Below are 27,714 nucleotides of genomic sequence, written 5' to 3'. Positions count from 1 at the left end.
AGTTTTTGAAGAGCATATCCATGCTAATTAATGCAATAATCCCTGATCTGAAACACCGTCATACACATGACACAGACCATGTGTTTGACTCGTGTGCTCTTCACAGTTCAGCAGGGTGCTGATATAAATGGAGGATTGATAAGCTTCCATCTGATTGTCCTTCTGGCTTCAAATTTATGGCCCACTCAGTGATTACTGAACTGTTAAGTAACTGATTTGCTCATTATGAACAGCATTATCATTGCTTATCATTCATTTATATTGATTTCTGTTGGAAAAATCTGACTGACTTTTTTTGTGGCTGCTTTTTCAGTCCATGACAGTCAGCGCACGTTGGTCTGAGGCATGAATACTCATATATAAATATATAAACCAGTCAGCATAGTATGACTCCGAGGACTGTAATGCTCCTTGGTCAGGAAGATGTCGATTCACTGCAGGGGTCTAAATTATGATACCCATAAATTTGAATATTTCCCCCACTTGTTTCAATGTAGATAACACTTACACACACCTCTCTGTGACTGCCAGTAATCTAAAACTAACCTAAAATTTAAAACCTCAGTCATCAGGAAAAAGGACAATTTTTCAGTCAATCACAGTGAAATGTTAGTCTCAGACTACCTCGCCAATCTGACCTTGTTTCCTTCCACAAGAAGCAGTTTAGAGACTCCTCTGCTGGACAGCCTTCTTTTGACTCTTCTTCTTTATTTACATTATCTGTTAGAAGTCCCTTAATAAGGGTAAATTAAGCATTTTTCACATCATCTGTGATAAAATTGCTTCTCCGTCTCTCTGCCAATACAGCTAGATGTCTGGATCCTCTGACGGTGTGGTCACTTTCAGCCTGCCTGATCGTGTTTGGGAAACAAATGTTCCAGTTTCCTCACAGTGTTTTAAAGTGAATTGCCTCACCTCCACAGAAACCTTGAGTCTTGCTATGATTTGATGCAGAGAAGGTCTGTCATTGCTTAGAATAACAATTGGACTTCTGACACTTCTGACACGATTCTATTTGGTGAATAAAATTCAGCTGGAAACGTGAGGCACAGCAATGGCAGCATTTCTAACAAATGAACAAAGGTTGCAAGTTTATTTCCTTGAACCAACTCTTGATGCATATATCTCTGAACACTTTAACAGGTCATATAACTTAAAAATCTTTAGCTTTGTACAGAAGAGCTCACAGTCATTTAATAATGGAGACTTTGGCAATGTTTCTTCTTTGTACTCCATCATATAACGCTTTGTTATTTCCAGATCTACTGTAAATGACATGCTACCCCAGTGTCCCCTACATACTCCAGTGAGTTTGGACTTTTTAAAATTTTATCTTTAAACACAATTTAATCAAACTCTTCTTCTCATCTCTTCTGTTATATTCCTTTTACAATCAACTTCCCTTTTTTTTTTAGATTTTTAAATGGTTGCTTTAAATTTCTTGTCAACAAATGTCGCAATTTTTCAGATGGAAAAAATTCTTTTGCAAAAGATGAATGGTGCATTTCTCTGATCTTGTCCGCATCCACGTTCCCTTTTTCAGCCTCACGTGACTTTCTCATAATTACTTTTCCCAACAGAGGTGAAAGCGGCTATTTGAATCATTAGACACGGACGCTCGGCTCTCCTCTCCTCCATCTGATATAATCATATATCATCGATTGAGATCATCTCTAAAATGTAACCTTCAGCATGGAGGTGAATCCACTGTGGGAAAGTTTCTTAAAGTGAATAGGGACAAATGTCAGAAAAATCAATTATCATGATATAGTAACTAACCATGGTTGCAAAATATAGGTAGATTTCTTTTAGGTACCAGATCAGCACTACTGAGTATAAAGTCAAATTACTGCTTTTTCTATCCATTAAGCAGTTTAGCATTAGGACAGCTCTTTCAAAGGATATATTCTTCTTTTCAAACTAGATTATACACAAAACTTTTTTTAAAGGAAGCCAAAAGCACAGATCTATATAAAAAAGGGGCTTTGAAAGAAAACATTCTCCATCAGAATGTGGCATCAGGATCTGCACTTGATAGATGGTTTGCAAGTTGCTCTTTGTTTTCTATAGAGGACATATTCAAGCGTCTGACTGCACAGTAAGCTTAGCATTAAACATATATGATACACAGATATGCATATGGTGGTTTTTGTATGATCAGACTAAAGCTGCTACTAGTGGTTATTATATATAATGATAATCATAATTATCTTAATCATCAACATTTCTTTTGTCAGTGTCTTTTGAGCTGCTCTCTTTTTTAAACACCACTTTTTTGTCTCTTTTTCCTTTTTTTTGAGAAAATGTCCTCGAGTTGGAAAAAAAACAACATTCTAATAATATTTCATCTTATTGCATCTTATTGCAAGAGAGATGCACTTCAGAAGAGATAAAAAGATGACTAAAGATGAAAATTTGCTCAAAATTGCTTTCTCTCTGGACACAAAGATCCAGAGATAATACAACAGAGAGCGAGTAAAATGGATGGATATATTAAAATGCCACAAAACTCTTAGTACTATCATACGAAAATTTGTCAATATTTATAAATACAAAAATGACAGGAAAAACATCACTCTGCTCTAGAGCTGTGAGGTCAGTACTTACCTTTGCATTTTGATGAAATATTTAATATGATTCATGCTTTAAGATATGTATTTATGGAAACGATATGGCACAGTTCCCATTGGCTGGTCAGTAATGTCTTGCCCTACCCACTGAGCTACACAGTACCAGAAGTTTTTGGCACTGACAGGCGAAATCAAGAGGATTATGTGCTCCGCCTGCCAACACAGTCTTTTGATCAGAGGCCAGGTAATATCAGACAATCTACATTAATCCTACCCCCCACCCCTCCCTTGGTTCCTGTTCTCATTCTGGCCGACCTCCTCTCTTACCAGGTTGTTATCAGACGGAGGGATAATTAAGCCTTGTGGGACTACAATAAGCCTTGCTTTTCTAAGTTGTCAAAAGTTAGAGGGAGGCAGACCAAACGCCTTTGAAACACAACCGAAATAAAAGAGCTAATCTGACAGAGACAACAAACGTATTATTGAAGATGCCTGGTTTCCCTTTGACCCTTATCTTACTTCAGGATAAAAGTTCAGTCAGACTTGGGGCAGATTTTGTAATCATAGCCTTCTAAACAAATCTCCAACAAGCAGAAATACGCACCAGCGTTTCTTACTGAAATATGAAAGAACTCCCAAAAATGAAGAATTAGACTTAGACTGAAAGTTTAATATATTGTTAAGTGGGTATAATTGCGGCACTGCCTTAGTCCTTCTTGAAGTCGTAAAAGGGTTAGGGTTTGCTCATGGCTAAATATCAGAGTTGGGAATTTGGGGGGATAGATTCACTTTTGGAGCCAGCCTCACATGACCATCAGTTTTTGGCACTTTTGCACTGAGTTATTTTTTTCATTTCCCAACCTAACTTCAACTCTAAATGGATTTTGGACTCCACACCTACTGATGTGCAGGGACATACAGGATAATACATACAGTACTGTGCAAAGGTCATGAGACAACTCTCATTTCTCCATATTTTGCTTCCAAAAGTTCAGAAGATGATTTTTTTTTTCTTGTCTGTTAATATATTTAACACTAACATATGAATTATTACAGAAAAACAAAGGCATACTGGCATGGTGGCCTCACAAGAAGGTCCTGAGTTCAATTCCACCATCAGGCGGAGTCTGCATGTTCTCCCTGGATACTCTGGCTTCCTCCCACAGTCCAAAGACATTTAGGTTAACACTACATTCCCCATAGGTGTGATTGCTGGAGTGAATGAGAAGATAATGAATGGTTGTCTCTGTCTATGTGTTAGCTCTGCGACAGATTGGCGACCTGTCCAGGGTGTACCCTGCCTCTCGCCCTAAGACAGCTGGGATAGGCTCCAGCGAACCTGAAAAGGATAAGTGGAAGCCGATGGATGGACAAAGGCACCATGGGATGCACCGGCAAGGAACTAACAAGGAACTTGTTACTAGCAGCCAAAAATATGTTCATATTTCTTTAGCTCAATCTTTGAAAATTGCCAAGGATAACACAGTGTGACATAAAACAATATTTTTGCATCAACAAAACTAGATATGTCTATCATTGTGTGCAGTGTGTAAAAATAATAGGGAAACTGGACAAGCTGGGGACAAAAGAAGCAGTGGGAAGCCTAAGAAAAATTACAGCAGATGAAAATTATCCAAAAGTCATGTCCTTCAGAAACAGCAAAAATACAGAAGCGGCCAGTTCTACCCCTCAGCCTCCTAACAGATGCACTTGTGGTATGAATTTAAAAATCATACGTCACTCTGTTCTCAAGTTATTGCATTGGATAGGAAAGCACACACTACAACATTATCAGTTATGGATCAGCTTCCCAGAGCTGGATCTCGACGTTACTGAAGCAGTGTGGGATCTTCTCAGCAGAGAACAGAACAAAAGGCAGCTTTTAAAGAGCTTTGGAATGTCCTCCAAGAAGCCCGGAGAACTATTCGTCAGGACTTCTTAATGATATTACAGAGAAGCTTGCCTGAGAGAGTTCAAACTGTGTTGAAGAATAAAGGTGTTCAGAACACATCGACTTTCAGGCTTGTTAGAACTGTACAAACTCTTTTCCATTTATGCTTCCACATGCTTCAGTAAATCACTGCACATATTTCCCATTTTATATAAAAATAAGGAAATTGGCGATGGCGCAAGACTCACAAAATATGTAGTTTCTGTATTTAAAAAAAAAAAGAAGACTGTAACATACTGGGTAGTGTAGACCTGTGAAATTTTAATTTAAGTGTATTCTTCCAAGAGAAGCGTTTTTGGCAGGAGGATATGTATTTATGGTAATGAAGGAAGATGACTCTTAATGACATGTGGATGAGTTTTTAATAGTTTTGGGACAACAGTGAAGTTCCATGCAGTTCCACATAAATATGATGTATCAGGCTTTGGTTACAGACAGAAGCTGTTAGCAGTCAGCTTCTGTCAGCTTCTGTAAGAATTATTGACATTTACTGATATCTGACATGCCTAAAACCTTCCTTGGCAAACAAAAGGTTGCTGTTTGATTCTAGCTGGAGACACAAATACTCAGTGGGGTTGCATCAGGAAGGGTATCTGGTGTAAAAGATGCAGAGCTACCTGTTGTAGCAACCCTTTGTGACGAGGGAGGAGTCAAAAGCAGCTTAACTGAAACCCAACCAAAAAAAAAAAAAATAGTTTTGGGGAAAATAAAGCCTCAAAGCTTACAGCGGGTTATCTGTTCCTCAATCTCAAGTTTTTATACTAAGCTAAGCTGATTGCAGCTTCATGTTTATTGTCAATCATTTCGTCCAACTCTCACCACGAAAGAAAATGAGCTTTATTTAGATATATAAGTTAGATTATAAGTGCAGCATAAATCTCCTATATACTTTCCTTCCAGGAAAGGCAAAGATTAAGGTCGCACCCTGAAGCAACTGCATACACCCGATCAGCACCAATAATCTTTATGCATGTCAAAAGTCTCCCTTTTACTGGACACAAACAGCTGTGGGTGTTTATCATATAGGGTAGTAGTTTTGTTTGGTGTTGCTGAGAAATATAGCTTGGAAGTTGAACACATGCTATTTAGATTCAGACGCACCAATTTCGATGAACCTTTAACCCACATTTACAGAACCAGTGGAGCCTGTTTAACTGTTAAATTTGCAGTCATTTTGAGAAAATTGGACTATTATTTCATCTGCCGTTATATTTGGTATAGCTCTGTTCTAGGAATTCCCTGTCATTCTGCAAGCTTTACCTGGAAAGTATAAAAAGGAGGGAGAGCAGGCGCAAAGAACAGAGCAGCCTTCACAGTCAACTGGAAATGGCACTGATCAAGTCAGAAATAACATGAAATAGAGGTGCTGGTGAAGGTGGCTTGCAAAGTGGCTTGCAAGAGCAGCATCAACCATATGCATCTTTTTAAGTTATTATAATAAAGAAAGTCTTTGTCATTGGCAAAATTTTAAGTGGAGTTAAATAAGGCAACAGGGCACAGGAACAGAAAAATGTTGTCACAGGATCTGAGTTCTCAACACATCTCCTTTTGCCTCAGGTAGGTTAGAACTGATAAGCATTCAAGGGTTTGTAAAAATCAAAGTGATATTCTGCTTGTTTTCTTTAGACTTCTGATTCACAGCCCAATTCCAGAACAAACAGTATTCACAGATTTTGCATACAATTACAGCTGCGAATTATCACATTCGAAGAAATGATGACACAGAATGATTAGCAGTGCCTGTGCTGTCCTGATGACGAGAGTCAAATTTGTGGCAACAATTAAAACGTGTGATTACAACAAACTTGACAACATTGTGTAAAAAAATCATTCACATACTGAACCCTGAAGCACTTTTAAAAAGAAACCTCAAGAATTAGAATACAAAACCAGTACCTGCCTGCTGATGTGGTCAGGTTGTGTGCTGCTTGTCCCCTGTGTTCGCTCTCTGGGCTGGCATGGGGCAGATTTAATCACAACAATAAGACAGCCTGAAAGGAAAAAGAAACAGAGCAGAAAAGAAACAAATATAAGGTGACACATTTTATTTTTATCATTTAAAAGACTATAATGCTCTTTCACCCACGCACACTCTAATGAAGTGTCTGTCCATTAGAGACTAAGGACTGCATGTTCAGTCAGACTTGAGCATTAGACTTTCACAAACAGCATTTTCTCTGATGAACATGTTTTTTTCCCCAAACATTGCGTATGTGTTCAGACAGAACACTCTCATTATTGACCATCTCTGTAACTGCAGACATTTTAGGTACACCTGTTCAACCGCTCATATCTAATCAGCCAATTACATTGCAGCAATTCAATGCATCAGGCATGTTGACATGATCAAGACATTTTGCTGAAGTTCAAACCAAGAATAAGAATGTGGAAGAAAGGAGATTTAAGTGACTTTGAATGCAGCATGACTGTTGGTACCAGACGGGTTGGTCTGAGTATTTCAAACACTCCTTATCTGCTGGGATTTCCCACACAACTGAGAAAAAATATCCACTGGCTGGCACTAGCTGAAAATCCCTTGTTATTGTCAGAGGTCAAAGAAGCTTGGCCAGAGTTGTTCGAAGGCAAGAGTAATTCAAATAACCACTTGTTGCAACCAAGGAATGCAGAAGAGCTCTGAATGTAAACCTTGAACCTTGAAGTCGAATCTTGAAGCTGATAGGCTACAGCAGCCAAAGACCACACCAGGTGCCACTGTGTTAGCTAACATCAGGAAACTGCAGCTAAAATTCAGACAGACACAACAATAACTGGGTATTGTTGCTGACCATGTCCATCTCTTTTTGACTACAGTGTACTATCTTCCAAAGGCTGCTTCCAGCAGAATAACGCAGCTTGTCACAAAGCTCAAATTATCCTCTTGAACATGACATTGTGTTCTTTCTACTCAGATTATCTTTGCAGTAACCAGAACTCAATGCAGTAGAGCACCTATGGGATGTGATGTATGTATGGTTCTTATCATGGATGTGTAGCCAACAAATCCTCAGCTGTGTGATGCTATCATGTCATTATGAACCAAAATATGTGAGGAATGTTTATAGCACCTTGTTCCTGTTCTAGATAGATATAAAGGGTCTGGTGAGTGTTTCATTACGTAACACTTAAGAAGCCAAGCGGTCGCAGCAGATGGCCGCCCCTCCCTGAGCCTGGTTCTGCTGGAGGTTTCTTCCTGTTAAAAGGGAGTTTTTCCTTCCCACTGTCGCCGAAGTGCTTGCTCATAGGGGGTCATATGATTGTTGGCTTTATTGTATGTATTATTGTAGGGTCTACCTTACAATATAAAGCGCCTTGAGGTGACTGTTGTTGTGATTTGGCACTGTATAAATACAATTGAATTGAATTGAATTAAACAATACAAGTACGGTACTGTGTACCCACAGGGGTGCTGGCCATTAAAGGGTTATCCTAACCTGTTTATTGTGTTATCTGTTAATGTTTGACTGAATTTATAATCAAACTAACACACACAGGTTTACCCTTCTCAGGTTATCTGTAATGGGAAGGAAAAGATTTAGCTGTCTCCATGCTGTCTTTGTGTTTACAAAAACGAGCTAAAAACGTGAGATTTTAAGCTTATCTCTTACCTTCAGGACAATTAGGTGAAAAGGGGTTCCGACATGGTACTAGCAAGGTGTAACTCTGAAGTGGGCGTACATAGGGCTGTGCGATATGACCAAAATCTCATATCCCGATATTAAGACATCTATCGTCCGATAACGATATAAATCACAAAAATGTAACATTTTCTGTAAATTCTGTGAATCTCGGGCAGCTCGACTTGCGTGAAGTGTTTCCAGCTGGGCGTCGCATACCTGGAGTCGAGTGTTTTAACTGATGCATGAAACGATACATTTTTAGACACAGGTTGTAACAGCCGCCGTTTTCTTTGTGAGTATTTATTACACAGCGTGCTGCGGGGAAAAGCCTGTTCTAACATTTGAGTCTAAGGTTTATTTTTTAGCATCTGACGGCTCTTCTTTGCTTCTCATCCGTAAATACTCTGCATCTTCCACGTGATTCAGTTTATTTTGAAAAGTCTCAACAGGATCTTGAGCTTTATTGTGAAAGGTTTATGTGGAAAATAAACAAGTGGACACGAGGTGGTTTTACCGTCGTTGTTAGTGATGGTAAATTTGATTCTTTTTACTGAATCGAGTTTTAATGAGTCACTCACCAAAGTGAATCGGGTTTTTTGAGTCATTTGAGTCACTGAGTCAGTTGACCAGAGAGTGCAAAAAATGTACATTTTCACTCAAACTTAATTTGTTTCTCTTTTAATGTAAATCCTACTGCTAAGATGAGTGATTCTTAAAGAAAACAACTATTTTATATAGCAAAAAAGAGCAAAAGAATTTCTAAAGGGAACATTTCTTTTGTTTATTTTTATTTTATTAGTATTTTCCTTACATGTGTCAAATATATATTTTCTCATCTAAATGTCCACTGAGCTGTGAGCCAGGGGGCGGTAGTGCGCCTTAACATTGGTTGCCAACCAAGAAGAAGAAGAAGTAGCTGCGAGCCAGGAGGGAGGGGGTGAGTGAGTGAGTGATTCGTTCGCTCTATGATTCAGCACAGGAGGGAGGGGGTTAGCGAGTCATGAGTGATTCGCTCGCTCTATGATTCAGCACAGGAGGGAGGGGGTGAGCGAGTCATGAGTGATTTGCTCGCTCTATGATTCAGCACAGGAGGGAGGGGGTTAGTGAGTCCTGAGTGATTTGCTTACGCTACGATTCAGCACAGGAGGGAGGGGGTTAGTGAGTCATGAGTGATTTGCTTCCCCTACGATTCAGCGCAGGAAGGGAGGGGGTGAGTAGCTCAAATGTGCTGTTAGCATGTTAGCAGAGCGATGCTACTGTGAACCGAGGAGCTATTGTCTTGATGTGAGGTTCTACTTAGGGTTTTTTCTTCCAGTTCAGAGCAGAAATGTTTTTGTTAAGATACTGGATGTTGTGTTTTTCTTCACAATTTGAATTATAAGCTAGATATATTTCTACTAATGAAATTAGTTTGCTAACAGCAACAGGGATGTGTCAGTGAGTCAGTTGCGCTTGTGAATCATGATTCACGAGTCAGTAAAGTGATTCTCGAGTATTGAACGATTCGTTCATGATTCGCGCATCACTAGTCGTTGTTGCTAACGACAAGGCATAAAAACAAGCGCTTGTCCATCTGTAGTGTGGTTATATTAAATATAAGAGAAAGAGAGAACTTTAGGAAATTAATATAGCCACTACAGTGACCATCAAAATAATGAACAAATATTGCCGTAAACAGTTTATTTTGCGACACCACGAAACAAACGATAGCGTAAAATGAAACGATAGACGTTTTTATATCGTCATCCGATATATATCGTTATATCGAACAGCCCTAGGCGTACATCATAATATAAAACTTTTTTTTCCTTTAATCTTGATCTTAGTTAAATATTAATAAAATAGGGCATTTGATAACCTTAAATGTAATATAGTATTATGTTTTAGAAACCTCATATGAAATGAGACTTACTTTGTCTTACAGGTACGATCTATACAAATGTGCTATAGGTGCTAGTAAGGCTAGAAAACCAATGTGTATGAACGAATACATTTTTTTTAAATGTCAGTTTTTGTACCTTTACATAAACATAGAAAACTGCCACTAGAAGTTGAAGACTGGTGTCTGTAAAGGACAAACCACAAAGGTACAAACAAATACTCTCTGTTAAGGGTACAATGGTCCTACCACAATAAGACGATCCATACGAGGGTACTGCTGCTGTAACAAGCTATTGTACCACCAAATGTACAATAAAGCAGTGTTTCCCAACCTTTTGGAGCCATGGCACACACCACCAAACAAAAATGTCACAAAAAGCATATTGATTGAATTTTTCCCCACGCACCAGGTATAGCAGAATTGGCTCAGGTTGTCCCCAATATCCCATTTTTTGCATTCTTCTGACCACTATGCATACTAGGCCCTTCATCTGGGTTGGAATTTTCTCCAGGACCCAGGTCAGATTGACTACTTTTTATTTTCAAATATTTATCTATCGGTATTACGGGCTGTGTCATCTTACAGCATGACTATTATGTAATTTCTTAGTCTTCTTCTGTTTTACTGCCAGTTGGCAACCCATTTAATTAGAGCAGGTAGTTGTACTGCCCTCTAGTGGAAGAGAATGTAATTGTTCTGCCCGTTACGACGATCGTTTCGGTTACTAATCAGGTGGAACCAGATAATCTTCCATGGCACACCTGATCATTTCTCACAGCACACCTATGTGCCGTGGCACAGTGGTTGGGAAACTACAATAATTTACTTTGTCTTCTGAGTGTGTATTCATAGATACTTGTGGTTTAAATGCATTATATTCCACTTTAATGTGTATCCGAAGAATCCGATTAACATTTTTAATGAATTTCAGTAAAACTCTAACATAAAGTGTGTTTGTGACAAAGTTAGAAAAAGAATCTAAAAATAAAAAAGGAAGCTGCTCAGGAAAAGCATCAGCATCGAGCGTCCAACAGCAAATCTCTGACTAATTTGTCAAATGGAGCATCTGTTTATGGCACCAAAGCCACTCTTGGATTTCAACTTGGATTTGATGTAGCTATCATGTTATGCTGAGTGTTCTGTTCCCACTTAATACAAGATGCTAAATTGTGGGAGTGAGAGGGAGTCTGCTTCTTGTGGGGCTGCAGCCTTGATTAAAAGAAAATTCTGGTGCGAGCAGATGGCCGTGTAGACTTCGCTCGCTTGCTTAAAAGTAGGCTGTCCACCCACCTTCCATATTTTTCACACTTTATTTTGTTGAAGAGAAAGCTGAAAAGGAGCGCGACGACTCAAGGCCAAGACACATCAAAACACACTCTCTATTGTTCCATTGTGAAATTGTTTTGTTATTATTTTTTTCTAGTTATGAGGTTCTTTTTGACACTTTTTTTTTTCTTTTGTTCACATATCTGTTCTGTTTGAGCCTTGTTGTTTGTGTACTGCATTTTGTTTTGTGCATCATAATTTTGCAGCTACAACACAAAATTACTGATATTAAATGATTCATTTAATGATTCAGAAGTGAATACTGATATTTGATTGGAGGTTAACTATCAAAAAATTGAATATGTACTGAATTTCAGATTTTGTCCACTCAAAATATGCTTATGTTCAGCTACTCTGTTTTTGCAGAATTCAGTTCAATTCAATCCAATTTGATTAAATTTTTTAGTGCCAAATGAAAACAACAATTGCCTCAAGGTGTTTTATGTTGTAAGGTAAAGACCCAATAAATGGAGAAAACCCCAACAATCAGATGGCCCCCAATAAGCAAGCACTTGGCGATAGTGGGAAGAGAAAACTCCCTTTTAACAAAAATAAATTGGTTGGGTGTTAGGAGAGAGAGACAGGACAAAAGAAGTGACCCAGAGATTAAAAGCAAGCAAAACTGTTGGTTGTTTTTTTATTTTATTGATTTTTTTTATGTTAAAGAACTACGTGCTCTTGTTCAGGCACATCCTTATTGGTCTGACAATGTGTTACTTTAAAAAGGACATAATGGAAACTGCAATAGCCGACTAAGACCAATACATTAATTTTGGAATGCAGGAAAAAGAAACTGTAAGCACCCTCAATTGTGACAGCTTTGAACACACCAAACCTACGTCATGGACCCTGAGGTTTCATGCCTGAATTTGAGTTTTTGTATATGCATTTGTGATATTTAGAGATTCATATTTTGTATTCCAAAAGGTTCCAGGTCGGTTTCTTTATGTTTATTTTCATCTTTGTTATAGTTTACCTATGTGGGATCTGGTCATGGTTAGTTTTGTTAATATTTTATAATTCAGTATTTCAGTTTATCCTGCTGCCCTGTGTTCCCTGTGTCTTAATTAGGTCTCTGTCTCAGTTTTCATGTTTGGGTTTCCTGTTTTATTGTGGTAGTCACTTGCTGCTTAGTACTTAGTTTTACCTTCTCTGTCATGTCATTGGATTAATTTTTGTAGTTCAACTGTGTCTTGTTACCTTAGGTGTGGTTTAGGTGTGTTTAGTTTCCCAGCTCATTCCCTATTAGTCCAGCCTGTCTTTGAGTTCTTTTTTAGAGCACCAGTTATTTTTTGGGGGGGACTATTTGGATTTTTGTACCTCATGGACTTTTTACAGTCAGTTTTCACAGTTTTACTTGTTTTGGTGTGTATTTGGGTCCTTCTTCCTCAGTCCATGATAACCTAATGAACATTGCAAGTCTAACCTAAATTTGCAGAAAGTTTCCTTATCTCCAAACTGACGGACCCCATTAAAAAGAAAAAGTCGAGTTGAATCTCATTTTATATATCACAAACTCAGCAAGCCACACGCCATATCTTCTAAAATCAGAAAGCTAACTTGTCTGTGTACGGATGTTTCACCACATCTTGCATTTACCACTCGAGGCTTTGAGTGTAAACACAGCAGAATTGACATATTTCAATATGTGTGATTTATTTATAGGTTTGTAGCAGCTTCCCAACACCTGCCAGCAGCAGCAACACGCAGCCCATGCTATAAGAGAAGCCTCCTCTTTCATCAAATATATAAAGAATTATATCATGTGTGGGATTTATTACTCAGAAAGGCTTGTTTTTCTTCAGCATAATAATGTAATGTAATACATTACATTACAAAAAAACCCACCTGGATTTGACTAAGCAGTGTATATGCAGGTGTACAAATCTGTAATCATAACAAGGTGTAATATCACTTAAAATGCTAGCTTTTTACTTTTATTTCTAATTAATTTTGGCCAATAAGCCTTGAGTGTGCACTCAGTGTATTGAAGGAGATTTAATTAATCTAATGACAACCACAAACCCATCCAACATAAATCAATCGAAGAGAAGCTACAATTTCAGTCAACCAAGCTTTTCTTTGTTTTTTGCGGACTTCCACTCTCACACCAGCTGCAGTGATGTAGCACCAAGACATTTTAGCTGCGTGTGCTTACAGCACAAGTGTTACCACACCCAGCACCTCCTGTCGGTAACAAATGTGAAACTTTTCAACCAGCAAGGCTCGCCTAGTGCTGCTCTTGAGCAAGCATAAACACTGAACTGTGTTTCAGTGACAAAGAAAGTGAAAGTCTAATTGCTCCCATCAGACTTCTGCTTTCTTACTAATGTACATTAAGAACAATATTTCTCAAAGACAGAGGTGCAGCGTGACAACTGAGATTTTAAAATGCACTGAGGAACATTCATAGACATAAAACAACTCGAGTGGACATTTCATATTTTGTAACCAGAAGACAAGTTGCGTCACGAGAGTGTTAAGAATGCTCCTTTATTGTCCTATTAGAGGTACAAAAGCTTGTCATTGGGGTGCTATCCTATAAGATAATTGACAGAAAACATCTTTGGCCCCACAGAGAACAGCTTTGAAGGACTATTTTAAATTTTAATGTAGGAGTACAAAAATGCATCTTTTACCAAAAAAGTAAAATACTGCATACCGGGGTAATAATCAACTGTACATATTTTTATAATTATAAATTCATAGACTCAGAAATGCACTGCAGTTCATATAGCATATTTCTACTCTTACCAACCTCACCTCAATTCATTGTTCTCAGTTGTTATTTTATACTGGAGAAAAAAAAAACAGCTCTAGGGGGAAATGATCCCACTGAAACTAGAACCTTCATGCTGTGAGGCAACAGTGCTAACAGTCTGCCACCAATATAGAAGAGAAACACAATATGAGACTTGAATCAAATGCTTTTTATTTAACTTACTACTTTGCATTTAGTAATTAGTTAATATTTAATCTCTGGCTCACTTCCACAGCTTGTCTTTTGTCCCGTCTCCCTCTCATCAGCCCAGCTGCACATCACAGCACTGCAAAAACTCAAAATCTTACCAAGAGTATTTGTCTTATTTCTAGTCAAAATCATCTCATTACACTTAAAAAAAGACAGAATCAGCTTAAGGGCAACATTTCAGTAAGCTAAAGGAACTTGTTTCAAGACAGTAAATCTTAAAACTAGAAAAAAAACTAGACAATTTTCACTTGTTTCATTGGCAGATTTTTTTACTTAATACAAGATATTTTAGCTTGAAATAAGTGAAAAAATCTGCCAATGAAACAAGTGAAAATTGTCTAGTTTTTTCTTCCTGTTAAAAGGGAGTTTTTCCTTCCCACTGTTGCCAAGTGCTTGCTCATATGGGGTCACCTCATTTGAGTTTTTTCTCTACTATTGTATGGTAAAATGTAAAAATCTTAAAATCTAAGAGCAACATTAATATTTTACCAAACTTTATATTTAATCATAAAACCTAAATGAAAGTGTGCAATGATGCACCTAGTATTGCCTGGGAACATGTATACCTTTGTTTGTGTTTTTTTACCCTTGAGACTGTACGCCTAATTACTTTGGATACTACTAATTAACCCTGCAGGCTACTTCGGTGTTGACTGGGCGGCTATGGCTCAGGAGGTAGAGCGACCGGTTGTCTACCAGTCGGTTGACGATTTGATGCCCAGCTACAGTCTGCATGTCAGCATATCCTTAGGTTGCAATTCATCTATTGGGGTGTGAATATTAGAGAAGGTGCTTGAATATAGAGAAAAAAATGCTTTCGTGATTGGGTGAAGGAGGCTTGTAGTAAAAAGTGCTGTGAGTGCTCAGTTAGAGTAGAAAAGTGTTATATAAGTACTTGTCCATTTACTGTTTAAACTGCACTTTTAAGGGCAGCAGTGCACTTTTAATGTACTCCTATTTCTCAAAGTGCAGTGAGTGATGTGAGTGAACATGAAAGGACTGTACTGTAAAAAACAAACAAACAAAAAAACTGTTTTGCTTTCAAGAAATTCGGTGCATGCTTCAAAAACTTTATTTGCCCAATTTAGCTCTGCTCGCTCGATATGATGGTAGCAGACTGACACTCATTTGTAAGTAATACCAACCGTGGTACAACTTGCTATTCGTGTTTATTAGCTCTGTTGCTTCTCTCATTTACACTTTTTTTCCCTGCCTGTTCATCGATCCATGAGCGTGAGCTATTTCACCTGTCTGCACCCCTGAATCTTTCATATGATGTCTCGAATTTAAAAGAAGGTGACTGTGTTTGTTTAAAAGTCCCGGGCAGTTCTCACAGGGTAACAAACTGAATCTAAAAAGGTGTCAGAAGCTCTTTGTCTTTCCACAAACAACACAGATGAGGTCAATCCAGCCATTTCCTTCATTGATCCCCTGTATTAAATCTATATGAATCACAACAGAGGGAGTGCAGGTAGAAAGGAGGAGACGAATCAATGAAAAAGGATTTTTAAGCTGCAAGAAAACAGGGATGTGGAGAGAGGGCCTGAAGATCAATGCGAGGGCAGTGACCCTAATATTTTGTACATTCAATCAAGAGTTGTGTTGAGGACTACTTTGTGGGCCAGCCAGAAAAGATAAAAATATCCTCTGGAGTTGTCCTTTAGCAAGAGTGAAGGAAATCCTGGCTGATGTAAAATCCAGTCTGCACTAAATGTAATTTCTAATTTTAAAGGGTCTATTAATTCTTGTCCAGCACCTCTGCCAGTAGTAGTTTTCACAGGGGTCAGAACAAGAGCTAACATTAATAACAACTGTTGTCAGTCCAGCTGGATGTGGCTGACAACAGTGTTTACCATTTGACAATGTCCTTTTGGAAATAACATGTGAGGCCATTAGGTGCCATTATAGGTCAGACCCCACACAAACACATCCAGGCTAACGGGGAGCGACAGTAAATCACTCTAATCCAGCCATGAGATGAAGGCAGGTTATTCCCTCATGACGGTGGGGGGTGCGGGGGTTGTGTCACAAGCTGAGCTACAGTTTACCAGCTTGAGTCATGATGAAAGCTGTGATAGAGCTCAGCTGTCACTCAGGATGTCTGAGCCACAAATCTCTGATCACCTGCCTTCCACACACACACACAGACAACCACAGGCTGCACACCTCAGTTAGTGGGGACATAGAGAGATGCTGAGGGAGAAGATCCAGCTGTGGAGCCATCACACAGGATCTACATGCACACATTTGGCATCAGCTTTGTCACAGACATAAAAATACTGTGTAAAAATCTGACAAGCAGCCAAGGCTTATTTGTGCAAGATTATCTCTTTTTTCCTTCTCTCTCTCTCTCTCTCTGTGTCTCCATCCCTGCTCTTCTACAGATCGACATCATCATCGCTGATGCTGCTACCCTCCAGGTCCCTCAAGCAGAGATTTGAGTCATCTCCCTCTCATCCTCTTCCAGCCCTCAGCCCCGTTGAGTCCGACTGTCAATACAGAAGCACTAAATGCTGCTCAGACTGTCAGAGAGAGACTGCAGCGTGCCTTTCACACTTTACACAGTGTGTACAGCCTGCACGAGCAAAGTATCCTACGCCTGAGAGGACAAATGAGGGGAAAGGAGGAGAAGCGGCTGTTTGAACAAGACCCAAACTCCGCAGAAGTTGTGTGTACGGCTTCTCACGAGGAGAAGGGAAAGAAAAAGAGGATGAAGGGACCAAACTGTGAAAATAACATCCAGGGAGATACGGAGCGCTTACCTCCCCACGGTCCACACACACATGCACACACACACACACAGATCTGTGTATTTCTGCTGCCGCGCCGCTCCACTCACCTACAGTAAATCACTTCCATGACTCACACAGAGGGGAGATAACCGGCTCTCAGGAAAAGTGGAGTAAACACTCGTTGCAAAGGCAGGAAGGGCTCTCGCTCGCTCGCTCTCGCTGCAGTGCTGCTATCTCTCATCCTCGTTTCTCCTCCTCTGTCTCTTCTTTCGCTTTGATCTCTCCCTCTCTCTCTCTTTCTCTATCCAGTGGTGCCCCCCTCCTTTCTCTCTCTCTCTCTCTCTCAAACTCTGCCACCCCCTCACGCTCCACCACAAGGTGTCACAAACACTGTGTCTGCTCCCACTGCCTCTTATTGGCTCCCACTTTTCTCTCCTCTTCTCTCCAGCCCCCACCCTGCACTATCTCTCTCTCTCTCTCTCTAGATTTTCTGCCTTAAAGAGGCAACATGTTACACCTATAGTTACACAAACTCAAAGCAAGTCACTTCAGCTGCTTTATTTATTCTAAGTGGGTAAGCATGGCATAAAACCACCATCGCCTTTGTGCCTGCCTCAGGGAGTTGTGAGCCCTGGGGCTTATGTAGTGACTTTGCATAGCTGGAAGGCTATGCCAAGTCGCTTTGTGTAGGCACTTTTATTTTTTATTTCAAGCAAAATTATTATTACTAACACTATTAGCATTATAAAAATGCATAAAAGACATTTCTGGTCCCGGAGATCTCCAGACACACTGCAAAACATCCAAAAGTCTGCTTCCAAGCAGCAACCTCTAAGGCTATTAAAGCCAGCTTCCAAGTGTTGCAAACTGCAGTTCCTCTAATGGCCACTTGAGGCCAGTTCCAAAGGCTATTTGAAACAAACCACTCCAATGTCAAAATGTCCAACTTTACAGCATAAATAGATGTAGTCACAGTGTGCTTTGTTCACTTTATGTCAAACATAGCTGGTATACAGAGGCTCGTGGCTTACGACGTTGCATTTTGAAACCCCAAGCTCAGCATTTTCAGCATCACCAGCTTGGGGTTTTGAAACCGGCCCTGACCTGCAAAGTGAAATGGATTTTGAGAGGAATGGCGCTCATTCATTGGCTCATACTTTGTGACTGACAAATTATGAGCTAGTGTGCTTAACCTGAGTAATCCTCTTTTCAGACTTTCATAATGAAACTTGTGCGTTCAATAAGGAAGATTGATGGTCTCACATCTGTCCACTCCTAGGTGCTGCCGGCTAAATCTAAGCTTTTTCACTCTCACTTTCCCACGCTGTCAAGCTGTTTGTGTTATCACCGGTCTGGTCAGACCACCTTCTCCCGGCATTCTCCAGGCCGATCAGGATTCATGCTGCGTAATTTAAATCTCACTGCACATCTGTCGTTCTCCTTTGCAGACGCCTTTGTGCAACCGACCTTCTCCCCATGTCCACCGCTCATCACTCAATCGCCGATCCGCCAAGACAGGCCATCGGAGTCTAACTGCCAAACGCCTATCTATATTCTGTTCATATTTTCAATAAATAATGTTAATTCTTTCTAATGATCTCTCCGTATTGAAATGACCATAGGTTATAAAATAAACCTAATGAAACCTTGGGGCATATTCTAATAGAGGTCTGTATGATGGGAAGTGTTTTTGCAACCACAACAATAACCCCTGGCCAGCCATTAAAAGACTGCATGTTTAAAAACACACCGAATTATTAAAAATACATTATGTGGACATACGTTGTGCATCCGGAGGAACACACACACACATATGTATATGTATCTTAGCAGTTCTTAGGACTGCGCTCTTCTGGACAGAGATCTCGGATGTTGCTCCTGGGATGTGCTGGAGCCAATCACCCAGCTTGGCGGTCACTGCACCGAGTGTTCTGATCTTCAAGTAACCCCTTCCACTGGGTTTACTTGCATAGTAGCAATCCAGCAGAGCCCTGTTCTCATCCCTTGCCCACTTATGCTTTCTTGTTCCAGTAGCCCAGTTTTTATCAGTGTTGCTGGTTCCTCAACACCTGATGTGGACCTTGTTAATCTGGGTGACTTCCAAGCCAGTATGGCTTCAGTTATCTCTTCTCGCTCATCTCCAAGGTTAGCATGGGGTGGGTCTAGCTGGGGGACCCTTACTGAATACAGATGCTCTGGTTGGGAGTTGAACCCCCGACTTGAAGTTCCAAAGGACATTATTGGGACATGGGTTTTTGAGCGACAGGTGGGTGCCAACCTGGTTATCTGACTATGGTCGCTGTCTTGCAATCAGCTTAAATGCAGTCTTGCATTTAAGCTGATTATTTAGCACTTCCTTCTAATATGTTACCTTGCGGCTCTTCAAAAACCAAATGTGTCAGTCAGTATGCTCCAGCCAAGACTTCAGAATGAGAGCCTACAAACTAATCTTTGACTGTCAGTAATGTCGTCTTTTATGCAGCATTCTTCTATGAAACAGTTGAAGAGATTTTAGGTCCCCTATTCTAATCCAGCCAAACCATAAAAGGCAAATGATGACGAACGATGAAGTCCTGTTATCTTCTGAACACACAGTGATATAATTATCTCTCATTTCTGTTAACTGTTAGATAGCTAAGCTACTTTGTGAAGGCACTAACTTATGTCTTCTGACAGAATAAGCATAAATGCACTTTAAAGATAACACCTGGGTGTGGCTGAACATCTTTGTCACTATTTTCTCAAAGGTTTTCCTTCTCCACTGAGACGGTTAACAGACTCTATACTTTCGACTGTCCAGCAGCATCTGAGTTCATAAAGTAACTAATCTGCTACGTGGAGCTGAAAAACTTGGAAATGGTTTGAACTTCTTATGCTCTCATTATTTCTGTCACTTCTTTATGTACAACTGCTGCGACACCATGAACGCTGTTATCTCCTTTGTACCTTTACCGTGCCTCCCCGCTGTCTTTAAAGTCCAACTTTTCGTTCCGTCTTCAAGTGTTGCCATTAGTAACAGGTTTTAGCTTTGGCTTTAGACGTGTTCTTCTACAATACAAATCACATACCGTCAAAGTGATAACCCGTCTTTTATATCCATCGTTATATGTCGAAGCTGTCTACTGACAAAGAGATTTCTTTTTAAAATGATAACAAAGTTAGAGATGCATTTAATGTGATACAAATATTTAACATACATATGGCCATGAATGTCTGAGGACTGGGGAATATCAGTGGATGCAACCGTTAATGATGAGTTCAAACTGGATCTCTGCCAAAGGAGGGCCAGGAGTCAAGTTCCCAATTTGCAATTATAATTAGCCTTCAAGCCCCTTTAAATGTAGAGCCCGTGTATTCTCCATGCCGCCCTGTCTTTATATGATATTTGCTCTAATTCAGCGTGGAAAACACATTAAAAGCAGAATCAGCGATGCGCTCGTGCTGAAGGCGTGAGGTGCTCCGTGTTTTTTCATGTTTGACTATCAGAAAATGTGCTGCTGCTGTTTTAAAAATGTAAGGGTCCTAAATCATGCAGATCACACCGTGTCAGACCACACACGAGCACAGCATTCCTGCTGTTACAGCACTGCTGTAAGCACGAGACTAAGTCAAGTGCAGCAGCTTTGATATGACAGAAAATTAAAGAGGACTGCTGGAACATCTGTCCTGCTCTTATTGGGGGCTGGAGTGTCTGTCGATTATGTGAGAGGTGTTTCTATTCCTCCCTGTCTGCTTGTTTGTTTATTAGCCTGAAGAAATTTGGTGGACAGACTCCCTTAGTGGACGTCCAGATCTAAATTCATGATTGGCACCTTCACATCTTTATTTACAATTCTGAGATCCATTCACAGACATGCAGATACGTTTTTTTTTATGTTATATTTTATCTGGATGATGCAGTTCAAATAAACATATACTGTTATAATTAGAAGAACTTGCTTTTACACATGCACCAATATTGTAATGAAATCGTTACTTCACACTTATATTTTATTATAGTAGCTGTTTGATATAATTCAAGGATGAATATGAATGTTTCTGTGATCTTCCCAAATGCACAGTTATTTGAGATTATGATGATTATGATTGCAAAAACTGAAAAGTGACCCCAGTGGAGCTGGATCAGAATCCATGTAAACACTTTTAAATTGACTTTCAGTTTTCTAAGCTGAACTTGTTACTTTAACATAAATTTGTCTTGCAACCTAAACTATTTTAAACATTTTCTTATACACAATATTACCAAAAGTATTCAATCATCCATCCAAGTAAATGAATTCAGGTGTTCCAATCACTTCCATGGCCACATGTGTATAAAGTCAAGCACACAGACTACCTCTGCAAAGCTCCTGGGAGCGACCCATTATTGACAAATGTTTGCAAAGTCCACTGTGGCACTATGATAGGATGCCACATCTGCAGCAAGTCCAGCTGTGAAATTTACTCGCTACTAAATATTCCACAGCCAAGTGTTAGTGGTGTTATAACAAAGTGGAAGCAATATGGAATGACAGCAACCCAGTCATGAAGTGGTGAGTATAAAATCATACAGCACATAGAGCACAGAGATGTCCAACTTTCCGCAGAGTCAATCACTACAGATCTCCAAACTTTATGTTTTCCTCAACTTCATGTTTGTATATGTGCAATCAGGATGGGACACCGGGACCAAAAATTCCAGGCCGATATTTTTTTTGTCCCAGTGAAGCCATTAATATGACTGCACACCAGTGCACAAAGCAGGCTCCATAAAGACATGGATGAGTGAGTTTGGTGTAGAAGAACTTGACTGGCCTGAACAGAGTCCTGACCTCAACCCAACACAACACCTTTGGAATAAATTAGAGAGGAGGCTTTGAGCCAGGCCTTCTCATCCAACAGTGTCTGAACTCACAAATGCGCTTCTGAAAGAATGGTCAAAAATTCCCGTAAATACACTCATCACCTTGTGGAAAGCCTTCCCAGATGAGCTGGAGCTGTTATAGCAGCAGAGGGTGGACCGACATTATATTAAAACCTATGGATTAAGAATGGGATGTCACATGTTCAAATGCACGTGAAGGCTGATAAGGGAATAACATCTGATATGAGTCAGCTCCAACAAGTAAATTAAATTTAAAAAAACATGACATGAAGGGTAGCACACAGTAACTATGAGCTGATTGTGAAATGAGCTGAAAAGTAGCCAGAAACAAGGAGAAAAAAACAAAACGTGGCATTTTGCCTTTCATAAGAACTGATCAGTGGGTGTTTTTTTTAATAGCTCATCCATTTAGACTTTGTCTTAAAGTTGGGGGTCTGGCCCTTGTGAATAACATGTGCCAGCACTGATAGCTTCCTGCTAAGCCTCACCTTTTCTAATATGAATCATTGAATTGAGTCTCTTAACCAGGTTTGTGTTGTTGGTGCTTTTTGGAGCACATTCAAAGAAAATACATGACAAACAATGTGGCCCAAGAAGTTTTTGCTTTAGTTTTGCAGAGTGAAATTGTGGTCTTTTATTAATCTGTTACTTAGCTGTAATTAGCAGGTCTTTGTGTGTTACAGCCACACAGTTTATGGATGAAATGTGCTAACCAGTACTGCTAGAGCCCTAGTCACGTAGGCCTAGTGATTGGTGGGCGACCCCCCTGGCAACCCAAAATCTTTGTGAACTTCAGCCACCACTAAATGGATTAATTCCATTTTTAACTTACTAGGTGGCTGGCATCAGAGAATATACATTTTCCTAGCAAATGTTTGTTGTCAGGGGACCAGTCTCTATACCTGTTTGATTGGGGCTTAGCCATATTTCCTAGCACTGCCTACCCTGCTTTCCAATTATGGTCCCTTGTGGCTCCAAAGTTTTACTGTTGAATGTATAATAACAAATCATAATTAAATTTATATTAACATAAAATCCATAAACTTAAAATTAATCAAATATTATAAAACTGCCATTTATGTGGGTGGCATATTATGAATAGTATCTTTAGTCTGTGACCCCACCCTGTGCTAACTACAGCTTCATACTGCATAGCTTAGCATGGCTGCAGGCTTTGTTAAGTAATCACTTCACATAAGCGTTAATTTAAAAAAAGTTTTTGAAGGGAAGCGGTAATTTTGCAATTGTTGCTCTTCCACTTGTGAAATATAAATATATAAATATAAAGCAGTAAATTATTATTATTATTATTATTCTGCCAGCGCCACTCAGCATAAGATGCAGTGAGAGTTGACATGATGATTAAGTCAGAAGCCTGAAGCAACTGTCGATGCTCATTCCACTCAAACAGAAAACAGGTATCAGTGTCCACCAGACCCACTGATGCTCAGTGTCACACACACACACACACACACACACACACTTAAAGCCATATATTTAGTATTTTTTATTAAATATTATTTATTTAATATTTCTATACTTGCTATCAACCCTACAAGGTTATGCAGTTATACATCAGGTGCTGAGTGTGTACTTTAGATATTCATACATGCTTTGCAGACAAGCTAAGCTCAGTGAATAGATGAATAAATCAATAAAAAACTGATGAAGTGATACAAATATATGCTCAAATACTACCATGTACTGGTTTCTTGGTGTTGTACTTGACATGACCTTCTTCTTTATGAAATGTGAATATAGATTTCCTGTTCGGAAAACTGGCTATGAAAGTTTCAGAACGAGGCTTAATTAAGGGTTTTAGAAGTTCAAGACTCTCCAAGAATGTTTTGAGGTCGATGGATGACTCTTTAATCGAAGGGAAACACAGGAGGGCGGGAGGAAGGCGAGGACAGAGAAAAATATTTGAATTTTCTCAAACAGTTTGACACAGCCTCGTCTTGTCTCTCCGATAACGGATGCAAATTACTATTTCCTCCATCTGGGATACATTAGAAAGAAGATCTTATCATATTTAGCTGCCAAACAAACTTAGAACTATAACAACTCTGTGCAAGCCTCGCAGCCAGATAGCAAATGAGTAACAGCCACAGATACAAAAACACAAGCAACAGACTCTAATCTAATGTGTTTGCCTGATTAATGTGGTTTTAAACAGATTTTCCTCTCACGTATAAAAATAGTTTATTTGGTGAGTCAAAAGAATTTCTTGAAATTCCAAAACAATGAGCCTGAGATCACCGGATCAGATATACTCCCCCTTCTTGTATATCATACAGAACCAAAAGAGTGTTTGGGTGATGACACGAACACTTTAACTGTATTCTCTAATACCACAGTCATTTAAGTTTGAGTTGTCTGATGAAATACAATATCTGTATCTGCTTGTGACCTTTACCAAAAGTAAACAGACAATATCTGTATATTTTGGCCCCTTGCTTGTCATATCTAAGGTCCTTTACCTTTCATCCAACTAGAATCAACCTCACTTGTTTCTAGCAAATATACAGGTGCCAGAGCAGCACAAAATTACTGGTCCTGAAGTGAGAATCACTGACTTTAGAGGCTATGGGAAGAAATTTACATTGGATTTGCATATGCAGCTTGAAGATTATGTAACATTTGGTTCTCAAACTTTTCAAAAATGCTGGCTGGTTCACAAAAAGCAGCAAGACAGAACTCAGGAACAACAATGGAACCACATCTATAGAAAACAGATAAATGTTTGATTTGGAGTTCAACCTAAGAGATATTTCTCTTCTAAACTTTTAGATCTTTTTTTAAGATAATTGCCGAAAACTTGAAAAGGTAAAGCTTCTCAATATTTCACGAGAAAAAGAACATCCGAATAACATTCATGAAGGAAAATCTCATTTCATCATCTTTCCCCTGCTGTTAATCATTTCATCACATCATCCTCTGATCATTCACGATCAGGGGGATTGATGGTGAAGTTGACCCACTAAACCACCAACCTGTATATAGAATTCACCTGGGTTTAAGCAGCTACGACAGCAAAAATGCTGCTTACAAACCGATGCATCTGTGTTGATAATAGAATAGAACAAACAGATAAAGGAGGAGAAGTTTCCAGTCTTTAATGAAAACCTGTAACAGATGGTGTTATGTTAGGGATCTAAGTACTTCTTCCACCACTGAAATACCATTAATTCAAAACATGATGCAATGAATGATTAATACTGGACCTTGAGGTGTGCAGTCAGAGCAATGATTGTTCAAGGTAAAAAAGTCAATACTTTCCCTCATCACCTCCATACATCATGAGATTTCCAAACACTGTTAGAGCGTAGACTATAACAGCAGCAGCAGTGAGATTTCTTTTTCCATCATTGGTGGCCAATAGCATTTCACATCACCACCACAACAGAACTGGAGCGCCATCCATTAGCCTGTCAGAAACTTTGAATTAGAATTGATTCCTCTTGCCATAATTATTCATCTGCTCCTATTATTTATCACGGTGACAACAGTGCTGCTGTGTTTGATTGGGTGATTGCCTCAGATTTTGGGGTGCAAAATTAGAAGTCAGAGAACAGTTGCTCCCCAAACACTTGACAACTGATCTGTTTGGCCAGCGTCTGGAGAAGCAGCTGAGCCAAAATGAGCACACTTATCTGAGTTGCACTTCCTACATACTGATTTACGAGATGTTTTCTCTGTTATTAAATTGTTTTGTCATTTGTCATCTTTTGTTCAAACTATAAAAAAAGACTAACAAAACATCAAAATTGTGATAATTTGCTTTTTGAGGTGACATGTGTCAGGCCTCATTTCAAAGCATTTCTTTATGTGTGTGACTGACAGAGAATACACTGCAGAACTGATTGTGAAAGCACTGAAAAACTGTTGAAACACTAACTAAAGCTGCAGCTTTATGTTGACTGTGGCAGAGAAAGTATGAGTGGCAGCAAATAACTACTGCTGAATGGAAGAATGTGAGCATTAATATCTCAGGCAAAGAATGAAAAATGGCTATAATCCAAATGACATCGGGTAAAGTAAACAGGGACATCGGGTCACTGAGGTGAAGCAGATGACACAGCTCAGCAACACAACAGAGAGGAGCAGTAGATACATGATTGATGGATAAATGAATGAATGAGAATGTAAATAGTGCCCCAGAGTTGCTCGGGCATGCAAAATACACTGGTATGTCACCAGGCTAATTTTAGGAGACATGTAAACTTCTGCAATACTAACTCTATTAGACGCTAGCCATTTATTCTCTTTGGTTACGAAGCCATTTCTAAGGCTTTGGGGCTCCAGCGAAACACAGTCAGGGCCATTACAGTGGGAACATAGGGATGGGAACTGATAAGAATTTTGTGATTCCAATTCCATTATCAATATCACTTATCCATTGATTCCTTATAAATTCCCATTGGTTTCACTTTAAGAGTCACCACCATCCCTAAGCAGCATATCATTGCATTCATGCAAATTGTTACATACTGTGAGGTCAAATGTTTGTGCATGTTGTAGGTATTTTCCATCTTGCCTGTGATCAGTGTTGTGGTCATTACTCAAAAAAAGTAACTCCAAGAGTAAAAGGTTATTACAAATATTACACAGAACACTTTTCTTAAAAGTAATTGCAGAAAGACAGAAATACTTTTTTTTCTCCAAGGAGAAAGGCATTCCTTATACTACTCATTACGCTACTTTCATGTTACACTGTAAAATGATATGAAACACACTGTCTCATAATTACCAACTGAACCTAGAGGCTACAGCCCCTAATGAGGACACACGTGATCTTAGTATTTAGGTATGAACACAAAGCCGACAGCATACATCAAAGATGAAAACCATCACAAAGAGACTTTATAAACATGAACAGATAGAAACGGAGTTTGTTACCTGTTGAAGATCAGCAGCGACTGGCTTCACCACAAATGACTGCTCACTTCATCGCGGTGCTGGGCTGGGGTCTGCATTTACTCGGCTTTAGCATCACTCTGGGTTCTTGGGTAGCTTAGCATTAGCATGCTATGCCCGCGAAGAGGCAAAGTTGTGTTTCTCTCCTGAAGCAGTCTCCACTTTACATTCTCCCTCTCATCCTTTTGTGCAATAAAAATAAAAGTAATGTCCATATCCACACTGTAAACTGCGCTGTTTTACGTGGGATTACGTGGGTTACTTTGTCTAATACTCCGATGTATTTGGTGATCTCATAGTGTGCCAAATATGATAAAAAAACAAAACAAAAAAAACCCAAGAAATCAGGATGGGGCAATACTTTCTTGCAGTACCGGATGTATAAATTAAGCTGCTCTTTTTGTAGAAGACGATGGAAATAAGTGCACGCACTGACTTCATTACACAAACATCCACCATGAGAAAAGGGTATAGATAAAATAACTGTTTTGAGTTGTGACCTTTTTAGCTGGCTTAGTGCAGGGACCCATGTATTTTCTTAATATCTTATCCAGCTTGGAGTCAATGGGGAAATTGGAGTCTATCCCAGCTTTCATGTGTCTAACACAGGGAGACAGCTCTTCATATGCACACATGCACACTTCCATCCAAGTTAGAATCACCAGCTAATATAACAGTCTTTGGACTGTCGGCTGAACACAAACTACATGAAGCTGACCCAGACAGGCACAAAGAGCATATATATACAGTCCTGATCAAAAGTTTAAGACCACTTGAAAAGTGGGAAAAAATCTTACTTTGCATGGTTGGAGCCTAACAAGGTGCAAAGTAGAGCTTCAACATGCAACAAGAAGAAATGGGAGTGAGACAAAACATTTTTTGAG

The 27,714-nt window shown here is 39.3% G+C and overlaps 1 protein-coding gene across 7 annotated transcripts in view; it reads right to left on the bottom strand.

The window, feature by feature from the left end:
* LOC100693195 (alpha-1,3-mannosyl-glycoprotein 4-beta-N-acetylglucosaminyltransferase C) overlaps positions 1-27,280 on the bottom strand; it is a 76,307-nt gene extending 49,027 nt beyond the window's left edge. For 2 of the 7 annotated variants that reach the window (XM_005459936.4, XM_025908560.1), the window contains exons 1-2: positions 26,813-27,280; positions 6,422-6,512 (exon numbers count right to left, since the gene is read on the bottom strand). The gene's annotated coding sequence lies outside the window, so the exon portion shown is untranslated. Of the gene's footprint in view, positions 1-6,417; positions 6,513-17,156; positions 17,658-26,812 lie in introns of those variants that run through there. The other 5 variants (XM_025908557.1, XM_025908559.1, XM_025908556.1 and 2 more) reach the window with 4 other exon arrangements.
* Between the last annotated feature and the right edge of the window lie 434 nt (positions 27,281-27,714).

This window comes from Oreochromis niloticus, linkage group LG7 (assembly GCF_001858045.2).
Source record: "Oreochromis niloticus isolate F11D_XX linkage group LG7, O_niloticus_UMD_NMBU, whole genome shotgun sequence".
Lineage (NCBI taxonomy): Eukaryota > Metazoa > Chordata > Actinopteri > Cichliformes > Cichlidae > Oreochromis > Oreochromis niloticus.
This window is presented reverse-complemented; position numbering and strand designations above follow the sequence as displayed.